Here is a 14,382-nt window from a genome sequence, read left to right on the forward strand (position 1 = left end):
ATTTTTAATAACCAATGCAATAGTTACAATAAAGGTCTCCCAATGGGATCGCCACTCAGTGGCTTGTTGGCAGATATCTTTTTGAATGAAATTGAGATTACCAAGATTATAAATAATAGCAATCCATTTAGAGATAGTATAATTCTATGGCAACGATATGCTGACGACATTATTGTATTTGTTAACACAAAAAATAATAACAACATCATCGACACTCTGCACTCCTATTTAAACACATTACATAAGGACATACAGTTTACAGTAGAAATAGAAGAAGATAACAAAATCAATTTCTTGGACATGACAATAGAAAGAACAAATGAAAAACTAAAATACAATATACAGGATGAGTTAGAAAGAATGGGAAATCCGAATACCGGAGACACTAGACACCAAAATATGACGATTTAACCTAACATGACTTATACAAATGTCGGTGGTTTTTAATACACAGCATGTTGAAAGTTAAATTTTTATTTCGAAATTTCTTGATAATTTTGAACATTTTTGTATTATTAACATCAAATTTGGTAGTTAGATGGTTTGGAGCATGAGAAACACGAATTTGATATTTGTTTTGTGATTACTCGTAGGCCCTCTACGAGTAATCACACTGTACGTTTAAGTTATCAAGACATGACTATTTTGTCAGTTGAGGTATGGTGAATTAGAACCAGAAATCTGAAGGAGTTTTCAATTCTGCACAGAAAAGGTACTTTTGCTTACATTGTCTAAGTCTACTGGTTTCCAAGTTATCTGCTTTTAATTGTTTCAAAGTAATTTTAAGGTTAACATTTAAAATCAATAACACAGTAACTATAGCAATTAGTAACGATAATAATCGATTACAATAATAATTAATTAATAACAATAGAATATTGTGACTATTTTCAAAAATCCAGTGGACTTAAATCTGGATTTCTCACTATTAAAAAACTCATTATGTCGTGGCATTTTCAAATTGGTAATAACTTTATTGTTGGTAAAAATGATTATTGCACACGGAAATTAGATCAATGTTGACAATTAATAGGCAATTGTCGAAACATAATCGGAAAAATAACCCAACTTTGCTTATGTTAAAAACGAATATTTTAGAAGAAAAAATACATTTAAACATTTAAAAGTAAATAATTCGAAAACCGATAGACTTATGTTAGACAATTTCAATAAGAGTACCTTTTTTATGTAAAAATGAATGCTCTTTGTGATTTGCAGCTCTTATTGGTCGTAGCTGTCAAGCCAAAAAACTTATGATTTGATTTATCAAACGAGCAGCGTGTATCTAGTACGAGCAATAACAAAACAAGTTTCAAATTCGTATTTCTCATGCCCGAAAACATAAAACTACCAAATTTTATGTTAATAGTACAAAAACCTTCAAAATTATCAAGAAATTTCGAAATAAGAATTTAACATTCAACACCCTGTGTATTAAAAACCACCGACATTTGTATAAGAGATGTTACGTTAAATCATCATATTTTGGTGTCTAGTATCTCCAGTATTCGGATTTCCCATTCTTTCTGACTCACCTGTATATAGAAAACCTACACAGACGGATGTAATCATTCCGCAAAATTCTCAACATGATCACACACAAAAAATGGCGGCATTCAGGGCTTAAATACACAGAGCCCTAAACACGAACCTAAACAAGATTGAATTGAACAAGGAAATTAACATAATAAAACAAATAGGTCGAAACAACGGATACCGAACAGAATTGATTGATAGAATGTTTGAAAAACAGAAGAATAAAAACAGTCTTAATAGACAGATAACACTCAACATTCCACAAGAAAATAATAACAAAATATACAGGACATTGGAATATCAGGGTAATATAAATAATAAAATAAAAAGGATCCTCAAAAGATATAATATCACACTCATATCCAAAAGTAAGAACACCATTGGACAAATCCTTATAAACAATAAAGACAAAATAGACAAAATGGAAGATAATGGAGTATACAAATTAGAGTGCGGCACATGTGGTGCGGTCTACATTGGAGAAACTAGAAGATCATTGAAAACTAGAATTAAAGAACACAAAAATCAACAAAGGTCCAATTTCGGAAGACACCTTATCTTCAACGGAGATCACAAATTTGATGAAAGAGACAATTCCCAATTAATACACCGAATAAATAAAAATAACTTAATTGAGACCTTGGAAAACTATGAAATTAATAAGTTTAAACATAACCATCCAGGACAGACATGTTTGAACGACCAAATAACACGTGTTTGTGGGGTGGTTAGGGTAGTTAACTCCAGCCACCTCTTAATGTCGTATAGGGTTTATTTTACTGCGTAAATCTTAATTTACAACTAATTTATGGTTTTCTTCAAAATATTGTTCAAAAGTGTTACAGTTTATCACATTATTCTTAAGGAAAGGGGTTATCTATCATACCCCGTAATTTTGCAGGGGATGATCAGAGGCAAATAAGAAAAAACACGTCATTAATATTTTTAAACGTACTATGAGGACACATAATATCGCCAAAATCGACAGGGTAATTTTTAAAATATTCCAAAAAACTAGGGGTAGTTTACCCCCTGAGTTCCTCAGATATATGTGTGACATATCAATGAAAATGAATATCAGTTTAAATTTACCACATTTCGATAGCTATTTTCGTTTTCAGCCTACAAGCGAATATATATATTTCGCCCCGATTTCCAACCCTTATAACTCGCCCCAGGGGCTTTATTAGCACGTATAAAAAAATTCGTAAACCTTATTTTTGGCCATACTATCGCTGTACCAAATTTCAACAAAATCGGTGAGGGACAATTCTGATACTGCCTATAATAATTAATTCTGATATTAGTACATTATGTACTTGTATTACATTTTAATTACTTACTCGTTACGTTAAAAATCCTCTGTACTAAATGCACCAAAAATCTACACGATATTTTTAATATGTACGAAATACACAAAACCTTACTCTGAAGCACAACACTCTGCGGTACAACTTCAACCAACGTTTGTATTTATAGCAATACATAAGGTTGTTGGTTCCAGGTGACCCTAGATACCATTTGCGCTTGGTGTAAGGGAGAGAACCTCTCAATAAACCCGCAAAAGACAATTGTTGTGCCCTTCACCAGGAAGCGAAAGTTGGATGGACTAATCTGCCCAACTATCCAAGGTGTAGAAATTCCTTTCTCAAAGGAAGTCAAATATCTAGGAGTAATCCTAGACAAAACCCTGTCATGGAATGGACATTTGCAGGGAGTTTTGCACAAAGCTAGACTATCCTTGTGGACTTGTCACAGTCTTTGTGGAAAAAATTGGGGTCTTACCCCTGAAAGACTGTACTGGCTCTATGTGACTGTGGTTAGACCTATGATCACATACGGAGCAGCAGCCTGGTATAGGAAAGTCCGACAGACTTCAGTTATCAGTAAACTTTCACGAATTCAACGAGTAGCTGGATTGGCAATCTCTGGTGCGATAGACACAACACCAACTCTAGCAATGGAGGTTCTGCTTGGCCTATCTCCTCTGCACTTGCATATAGAGAAAGTGGCTAGAACAACCATTTACAGATTTAAGCAATATGCTCAAAACTGTTCCGACATGTCCTACCAATGGGCTGCGGAAGACATTATAAGCACTGATACTGTGCTATCAATGTCGTCAGATTTGGCGGTATCACTATCAGTGATTAATGCTCGATACCAGATTGTACTGCCTGAGCGGCAGTCCTGGATCGAAAATGAAAATTCTCTGGTTCAGGCAGACATTTGCTTGTACACAGATGGATCAAAAACGCCTGAAGGGGTAGGAGCAGGAGTATACTGCCAGACACCTCGAATTAAGCACGCTTACAGCCTGGGTACGTACTGTACTGTATTCCAGGCGGAAGTATTTGCTATTGACATGGGTGCTAAAATCCTTCTTGAAAAAGGGGTGAAGAACATGACAGTACGAATTTTCTCAGACAGTCAAGCCGCTCTCCAGGCGCTGCAAGCCGTGAAAACGGTGTCGGCTCTGGTTAATGATTGTAAGATAACATTAAACACACTGAGTTGTGATAACAGAGTCTCTCTGATCTGGGTCCCGGGTCACTCTGGGGTTGCTGGCAATGAAGCGGCAGATAAACTAGCACGAGATGGCAGCGCTGAAGCGTTTGTGGGGCCGGAACCAGCAGTTGGTATATCATTTGCGATGGCCAAATATAGGATTGGACTGTGGGCTGAAGAGAGACTTCGCCTACTGTGGACCAGTTCTCCTGGAATGAGACATGCTAAGGTGTTTATTAACATCGCCACTGTCAAACCCGGGAATATTTTAGGACTTGCCCGTAGTAGCATAAAAGTTCTAATGGGTGTTTTTACTGGGCACTGCCGATTAAAAGCACACCTCAACTTGTTGGGTTTAGCCGACGATGTTGAATGCCGACTATGTGCGGAGGAAGCAGAGACGGTTGAGCATGTTTTATGCCATTGCCCTGCCGTTAACCGTATCAGATTCTCGATTTTTGGGTCGCAGTTTATCTCCTCAAAGGATCTGAATGACCTTTCGCCGAGCAAGGTATTAATGTTCGTTAAGAGCATTGGAGTGCACGGTGAAATTTCATAACGATATCTATCGGGGTACAATAGATCCTTAGGGTCACGGTGCAAGGTTGGTTGGTCCGCCTACCCGATATGTATTCTATGTAATGTAATGTAATGTAAGGTTCTTGGTGGGGGGAGTGATGTTTCACATCATTACCGAATATATCTATTATACATGTTCTAACACGACATTATATCGTGATACGTCAGACACAACGCATGACAAATTTATTAAGAAGCTCCCAAAAAAAAAATATCTCGCAGGTAGATCATGACTCTATTAACAAGTTAGTTGACCTCCTCCTCAGATAGTTGACCTCCTCCTCGAACCTATCTCTCCAAAAAAATTTGCCGATTGAAGAACCTCCTCGCATATTTTTAAATACCCGTATACCTTTACATAATAAATTTAAAAAAATATATCGCAGGTAAGTCATGACTAAGGCCCGGATTTATATGCGACAAAAATAAGCAATATAAGTTTTTTATATGTGTTTAAAATTGGTCAAAATATGGACAATATTATGCGGTCAAAACAAAAAAAAATGCATATGTGTTACATAAATACTACTTTTAATGTTGCATTGTAACAAATAGTATATAAATATAATAAAATATAATATATAAAAATTACAAAACAGCATAAAAAGATATTATTTACAACCATAGCTATAAATTTGAAACAGTAAAGTTTCTGGATTTTCCAATTTTCTAATTTGTTCCATGGTATATTTGATTGGGCCATGGCGTTGCATAAATCGAAAAAAAACTCATTTCCATGTGGCTGAAGTTAGATTCATATTCGAATCTGTACCAGATTCAGATTCATAAAATTACAGTTGTCCAGACAAGTATTGAACATATCAATTGAAAAATCGTTTTCTGAAACTACAGAAGTTGTAGCAATCTGCGACTACCCTGGATAATTCGAATAGACCCTCTAGTATGTTCCCTGTCTACCCTCACCCTCAGATTTGCCGTAGGGGCCGAGGGGTTCCTCGTCTTCAATAGCATACTTAGATATTATTTTCTCAATAACTAGAGACTGCAGCACCCTGGGACTAGTCTAGATTATTGCATTAGGTCCTCTGGTATCTTTCTAGTCCACCAGCACCCCCAGATTTGCCGGAGGGGCCGAGGGGTGAATTTTTTAATATTACTCGTTTTCAATATCAAATTTAAACTTTATTTTCTCAATAACTAGAGACTGCAGCACCATGGGACTAGTTTAGATTATTGCATTAGGTCCTCTGGTATCCTTCTAGCCCATCAGCACCCCCAGATTTGCCGTAGAGGCCGAAGGGTGAATTGACATGAACTGACATTCTGCTAACGGCCCTGCATGAAAACCTAGATGACAATAAATATATTCAATTTCCTAACGGTAGAGTTTTAGTGTATCTCTTTTGCAAAAATACTATAAATAGTATAGTGCCGAAAGGAAATAAAATAAAAATATTTTTTGATTTAACCGGTTCACTGGTACGTCCTTACGTCACAGAAAAGGGCCGTCGTGTATATTACTATGCTGGAGTTGTAAATGTGAAAGGACAAATAATCCCTATTTTTGAATTAATCTCTTCCATGCACGATGCCGTAACAATCTCTTTTTGTCATTGCAAGATGTCATCGAAAATGGCCTATAATTTCTGAAATTGTGACGGATTGGAGCTTTGCTTTAATCACAGGTGTTTGTCTCGCTCTCAACAATATGCCGTTATATGCGTATTTAAAGGTATGTTATAAATATGTGTGCGATCAAGACCAGAGCATACGCGACATTATTATTTTAAGAACATGTGTCGTTCATTTCATGAAGACGATGTCAAATTACCTACATAAAGCAAAAATTAATAAAAACTGCTTAGGTGTAATATTGGACATGGTCGGTGTATTAATACAAAGTCGAAATCTTCAAGAACTATTTGCCCATTTTAGAAGCTTTTTAATTGTAGTAATTAGTCCTGTAATTAACAATGAAACAATTCAATATTTTAAATTGCTTACTAAATTTAACTTGCAATATTTAAAATTAGATGAATTTGACATAACAAATAACAAGGATGAAGAAGACGTCGATACTATCACAGCTTCTTATGCAGATACACCATTTTATAAACATTTTCATCAAATTTATACTGAAGTTGAGAACACAGTAGCAAAATGGAATAAGGATAGTGATGAGAAAAATAGTCTGCAATGTATCCCATTTGCACAATTTTAGCTAAAGAATTATATGCCATTTGTACGTACCTCTTTGGACGTCTGTGATAAACAATATATCGGCAGAAGAAGTTCATCAAATTCAAATGTTGAAAGCTGGTTCAAAATTGTAAAAAAAAATATCTTGGTGAATGACACATACTTGAAAGTTGGACGATTAGTAAGAATTTTAAAAAGAATTATACAAACTAATGTAAAAGAACTTACATTAGATATCAAAAAAATAAAGCAAAAAAGATAAACACAGGACGTTGATAACATTAATAGTTTAACATGTCAGGAACAGTGGCGGCAAAAGGTAAACAAACAGCGGACTCATTTCGATAAAAAGAAACTTGAAGCTTTTTTGAATAAACATATCCACCTATTAAATGATTACAACAACGATACAATTTATTTTGAAGATCAAGACGATATTGACGATCCACCCAGTTATCATGATACAAAACATAAACATATCCACCTACAAAACAATTCGAACACCAAAATAGCTTGTTATGAAGATGATGTTGACGATCCATCTAGTTTTCATGATATAGAATATAACTCATCATCCTCATCATTTTACAAATCAAGTACACTGTCATGTTATATGAACGGACTGATATCTAATAATGAATATTACTTAAAAGCAATAATAAATCAAAATTTACAAAGCACCCAACATTTTTTGATTGGAATATACAAGTATCGTAACACCAGTATTAAATTAATGAGCGACGATTTTTTACAGCGACATTCAACTAAAAATTCTACAATAGTTAATTCAAAAACATTAACAGATAAGTGGTTGTCAGACTACTGCATCTATGCATTTGCGTTTTCATATTTAAAAAACATGACTAATTGTATTTATTACATAGATTCTGTTTCAGTACAATTTATGTTTTCCGGAAACGATTGCTTAAATTTAAAGTATTTGTTGAAAATTTAAATAATTATAAGTACGTATTTATTCCATATAACGTAAACTCTAGTCACTGGATATTAATAGTTTTAAGTATGTCAGAAAAATTAATTTATTTACTCGATCCCGGTCAAACAAATACGGACAATAATATATTTAACAAAATTAAAAAGTTTTTCCACAGGTGTAATAAAACAAAAAGTCGTAATGAACAAATAAATATTAAAGGTTGGAAAATGGCTAAAGACCACAAATATCCTAAACAAACGGATAGCACAAATTGTGGAATATTTGTTATATATTTTATGAGCGTTATAGGAGAACGTGGCAATATTAATGATCTTTTTTATGTAAATAAACAATTGGATACAGAGGAATACCGGTTTAGGCTAGAAACGTACTTGTTGGAAAATTCTGAAAATATTAAAAAGTACTGCCTTAAGTGTGGTCTCTATAACGAATCGCAATACATTTGTTGCAATCAATGTCAACGGTGGTATTTTAAAAATTGTGCCAACATTCCACCAAACATGTCTTTTGAACAAGCGTCCCACGTTACCTTCATATTTACCTGCAATCTTTGTTCAATTTAAATGCTTTAATGTGTCTCAAAATTTAGAAAAATGTCGTTCAAGTTTCATTAATAAAGAAGTAAAAGCCATATGAAAATTATACTTTCAAATCAAACTAAATATTGAATAAATTTTGAATATAATAATCTAGACCAGTCCCAGGGCGCTGTAGTCTTTAGTTCTTCAGAAAATAATTTTTAATTTTGCTATTGAAAACGAGGAATTTTAAAAAATTCACCCTTCGGCCCCTACGGCAAATCTGGGGGTGCTGATGGGCTAGAAGGATAGCAGAAGACCTAATGCAATAATCTAGACTAGTATCAGGGTGCTGCAGTCTCTAATTATTGAGAAAATAATGATAACATTTGATATTGAAAACGAGGAATATTGAAAAATTCACCCTTCGGCTCCTACGGCAAATCTGGGGGTGCCGATGGGCTAGAAGGATACCAGAGGACCTAATGCAATAATCTAACCTAGTCTCAGGGTGCTGCAGTCTCTAGTTATTGAGAAAATAAAGTTTAAATTTGATATTGAAAACGAGTAATATTAAAAAATTCACCCCTCGGCCCCTACGGCAAATCTGGGGGTGCTGGTGGGCTAGAAAGATACCAGAGGACCTAATGCAATAATCTAGACTAGTATCAGGGTGCTGCAGTCTCTAATTATTGAGAAAATAATGTTTACATTTGATATTGAAAACGAGGAATTTTGAAAAATTCACCCTTCGGCCCCTACGGCAAATCTGGGGGTGCTGATGGACTAGAAGGATACCAGAGGACCTAATGCAATAATCTGAACTAGTCTCAGGGTGCTGCAGTCTCTAGTTATTGAGAAAATAATATCTAAGTATGCTATTGAAAACGAGGAACCGCTCGGTCCCTACGGCAAATCTGAGGGTGAGGATAGGCAGGGAACAAACTAGAGGGTCTATTCGAATTATCCAGGGTAGTCGCAGATTGCTACAACCTCTGTAATTTCAGAAAACTATTTTTCAATTGATATGTTCAATACTTGTCTGGTCAACTGTAATTTTATGAATCTGAATCTGGTACAGATTCGAATATGAATCTAACTTCAGCCACATCTCATTTCCAGCGATTTGTTGTGATGACTCAGGCATTGCATCAGAAATAAAACTTTGGTTTAATTTGCTACCTGATCTTTTTTCCGATTCTTGGTGGAGAGTTGTTGATAAATGCTGATCAATTTGATATTTTTGATTACACGCCACCTTAAAAATCAACGAGTTCTAGAAAAAAAAAGCCTTCAAACTTTAATTTATACGTACTTGTTTGGAACAGGTTTGCAAAAAACAACTTTCCCGTCAGTCACTAGCTGGTTAGATACTTTTATCCACATTTCAAGCAACTCGGCCTTAGAAGAACCGACTTTCGGCATTATGATTTATTGTTTCTTTAACACACTAACTTAACGTATATCACTTGAACACTTGTGTGGTTTGAAATGATTTAGAGGTTATGTTACGAAAATCGGATGGGAACCACACAATCAAAGTTATGTTGTAAAGCAGACCACTGCCGCACTTTTAACTCTCTGTCTATTACTAGATACCGCCAGTATCAAATTAACTACTGTTATATTGAAATATGGGTAAAACATGTGCTCATATGAAATTACATGCGATTATATCGAACTATATGGATAACTAAATTTATATGCGATAAAAATGTAAAATATGAAGTTATATGCAAAACATGCAAAAGCATATAAATCCGGTCTCTAGTCATGACTCACTTATTGGTATACCTACATGTCTCAAAACCGTATACCTTTGTGTATAACAAATTAAGAGGTATATCGAAGACATTAACAGTTCATTGAGAAGCGTCGAAGGATAAATATAGTAATTGTTTTCATCTAGGTAAACAGGTTACATATGAAGATAAATTTTTAATAACTTTCTCAAAATAACATGACCTAAATAAATAAAGATAAATTTTTAATAATTTCGTCAAAATAACATGACCTTCTGAAGTTAATTGACCTCCTCCTCTCCTCACCGAATCTCCTCCGACCCCTAAAAGAATCGCCGATTCAAGAACCTCCTCTCCTCATCGAACCTCCTCTGACCCCCAAAAAATTTGCCGATTCAAGAACCTCCTCCTAGAACGCAGGTTCGAGGAGGAGGTTCTAGAATCGGCGAATCTATACTACTCATATAAAATATAACATCATGAAGTAATATTTTTTAAAAATTAAAAAGGACAACAGTATTTCGCATTTAGTGTTTGACCACTTTGATTACATTACTTGACCAATAATAACTAGTCTTTGATCTTAAAACCGTAAATGTTTGACCGATTCTTAATATAATATTCATTTTCATTGTTTTTCCATACTATTTTCTTCACAAAAAATGTTTATATTTTTTGACTCTTTAAGAACATCTTTTAAAACAGGAGCAAAATGTTCTTTACTTAACTTTTCACCCAAATTTTGTGTTTTCCAACTGGGTGTTTGTAACAGGAAAACCCCTATCTGCTGAATGAAACAACCATTCAACCAGTAGTTTTTCTTCATCAGAATTAAAAGTGGTGGGTCCATTTTCCTCTGCATTGGTGTTTTTCCTTTTTCTTTATAAATAAGAGTTGACTTTGGTACATTAAACATCTTGGCTGCTTTTTCATAAGATAAACCCCTACTTCTTACATCGAGAGCATTTTGAAGATCTTTTTCACTATATTTAAACTTAGGCTTCGTTGTCATATTGGTACTGAAAAAAGTTAACCTGATGATATTCCATTTTTAGATAATTGACAACTATAAGAGTCAGTGTTTGACCAACTTTTTATCCTTTCAATTGTATAGATTGATTCCTGCTTCAGTGTGTTCAGTTACTTTTATTGTTATAAAAAATGTTTATATAAATAGAAAAGAACCAAACATTTACACTTATATTTATATTAGAAAAACACAAGTTTTAAAAACAGGTATTACACATTTTTTCATTTTATTAATCAAATATAAGTATTTGTGAGATTATAAAACAACCAATTCGTCTAGTATTTGACCGTTTGGTCAAACACTAATTATTAATTAAATTTAGAACTACCAGTCTTTGATCGGCTTTATTTTAACAAATAATTAATTAAAGCGGTAATTTTTTAATATAACCAATAGAAAAGATTATTAGTGTTTTTTTTTTGTTTGCCAGTGATCGACAACACTATACACGCAAAAACGGTTGAATAGTACTACCTTGTTTGGGCGAATTTCTAAACATAAAAAATACCATTTTTAGCACGATGTGAATAGGCCGGCAGTTAGCGCGAAATTAAACAACAAGAACTCAAGAACAGTATGGTCGTGGACTTTTTTCTTAGTAGGAGGTGGAGAAGAGACTGGTGGCTATTTATGGATAGATTTATATTTTTTTAGATATTCCTTGGATCCTTATTTTTTAAATTTTTTTGCAAAAACGGTCAAACACTGACTAACGGCGTTTTACCCTACTCATGTTCACTTTATTCACGACCAAATAAATATACATATAGTAGCCGTGTTCAATAAAGGAATGTTATACTACAGCTGTTTTCAAACCCATTACAGCATAAAAATATCTCTGATATGTACTTAGATAATTTTGTAATAGAATAATATTCTGAAATATTATGTTAATTAATAAATAACACCAGCGTCCACATATCCACATCGACGTTGTAATAGTTCCGATATACCCCGACGTTCAACGACATTGTGTAAACTTAATCACTCATCCAATAACATATATGGATCCATTAACATACAATTCACAGTATGAAAATACGACTTTTAACAACAGCCAGGAGCATTTAAAACAAATTTCGAAAATTAGATTATCCTTTACAAGCAGATTGATACAATTGTGGAATTCTTGTCTGTCATTTGATTGACTGTATATTATCAAATAAGCCATTTAAATCATTAAATGCAGATTCATACAGAAAAATAATTATTGAAACTTTATTAACAAAACTCCAACTCATTAAAGGAAAAATGTCTCTATTTCGCTAAAGAGGTTCATAATGAATTCAAATGCAAGCAATGCTCGTAGATGGCCCATGATACCTGCAAAAATAGTTTGGACGAGCTGTGTGAATTTTGCAGACACCGACCTTAAACTGTAATGGGGCCGTTACACATTCTTTTTTTTTATTGGCTTATTCGATAGTTTAGCAAAATTGAAGACTTCTATTAATAGGCTATATACGGCACTAAACGTCACTGAAATGTTATCGTCAATTTCCATGGATTGCTTTAATTTCTGATGGCGCTGCCGAAGAAGTTGCGTTATTTTAGAGCTTGTAACTTTGGTATTAACAACAATAGAAACTTGAACAAAAAACAGAAGTGATCAGAACAAACAAGACCACAAACTCCTTATGTTTAAAGTTAATATCTTTTGTCGGTGCACCACAGCAAGCTTCAAAGTATAAGAAGAATAAACGCATTAGCGTTATTCAGCATTGCTGAAATTCGAGTGTGCCAAAATGGGGAAGGTACCTACAGAAATATTGGCAAAGGGTAGACTTCAAAAACAAATCGAAATACGTTCAAATGTTGCACTTTGAAATCTGTCATCATTTTAGGTGATGCGTTTTTTATGCCGGTGAGTGTAGTATTCATACAGGCGTAGGTTAAGTATACCTCACATACTATTGTATAACGTTTGGAACAGAGGAACAGTTGTAACAGGTATTTGGAACTGTTACTTTTTAGGAACATATTGTACCAGTTCTACAAAAATACTAGTTTACAACATCTCTAATATTGTATACGGTAGGAGAAAGTGGGGAACCGTGAAGGACGGCTTGTTTTTGTGGAACTGACATGGACTGACTGAGAATGAAAATGTGTCATCAATATTTACTTCAAGCGTTCTGTTTTTTAGAAATTCATCGATTAAAGTAATCAAGTTTCTTTTGATACCCATTTTTTCATTTTGAATAAATATCCCATGTGCCAAACTCTATCGATCGCTTTGTTAATGTCCAGGAGCAAAGTAATTGCTCCTAGACTAGCAACTTTATACTCCCAACTAGCAATTTCTTATTTTCTTATATTAAAGCTGTAAAAACGTTTCAGTGATAATTTTATATAACATATTCAGCCTCAGCAACGTAATAAAAATGTTTATAAAACAACTATAGCACCAAAATAGGCACAATTTATATAATACATCAGTCTTCTTCAATTATTTTATAGCTGTGTCTTGATCTACTATAATCCTTGTTTATAGATATACATAGTTATTCAACCGATGTTAGTTTGTGCACATGATACCCAGATGGCAGGGTAATTTATGTGTCGCCATTCATAAAAATTTAAATTTTACTATACGCGCCCTAACGTATTACTACGAAAAACGTAAAATAAATTGCATATATTTTAGTATTTCTTGCATAGAAAAAAATCGATAATGTGTCCTTCGAGAATAATACCGAATTGTTGGAGACTATTCGTCGGTAGGTACCGATTTGTAGACTCCAAATTTTTTTAAGTAGGTGTATGAACAGGTTTTATGAGAGGAAACCAACTGCGTTGTATCTTTTTAAGTTTGTTTAAAAGACTATATTTTATATACCGAGTAAGGCATTCAAATTGAGACTACCTAATAACTCATAAAACATCAATTTTATCAAAAAAGTTTCAGATAAAACTTTCATCGTATAAAGGCGGAAAGCATTCTGAACGATTTTTATTGCATATTAGAAGCGCCGTCAATATTTTTCAATTGTTAAGTATGCTTTTCAACGAGTACATGTTTTTTGATAAGCATGGTTTTTCGAAGAAAGGGCCAATTGAAAAGTTTCCTATAATCCCACACAATATATTAACTGCTCAACGTCGTTAGTAATTCATTTCACATAACCAATAAAAATTTTCTAGTAACCAATAAAGCATACTTGTACGTAAGCGTACTTGCACTCCGTGCATAATTAAAATAAGCAATAAAGTTACTATTTTACAACATAAGTAATTTGTAATTTGCAATTATAAGTAGTTAGCAGGATTTGTTATGTTTTTTGTTGTTATGTATTAATGATTTTCATTATGTTCAGTCAACACAATAAAATCAACCTTAAAAAAGTTCAT

The sequence above is a fragment of the Onthophagus taurus genome, chromosome 7 (genome assembly GCF_036711975.1).
Source record: "Onthophagus taurus isolate NC chromosome 7, IU_Otau_3.0, whole genome shotgun sequence".
NCBI lineage: Eukaryota > Metazoa > Arthropoda > Insecta > Coleoptera > Scarabaeidae > Onthophagus > Onthophagus taurus.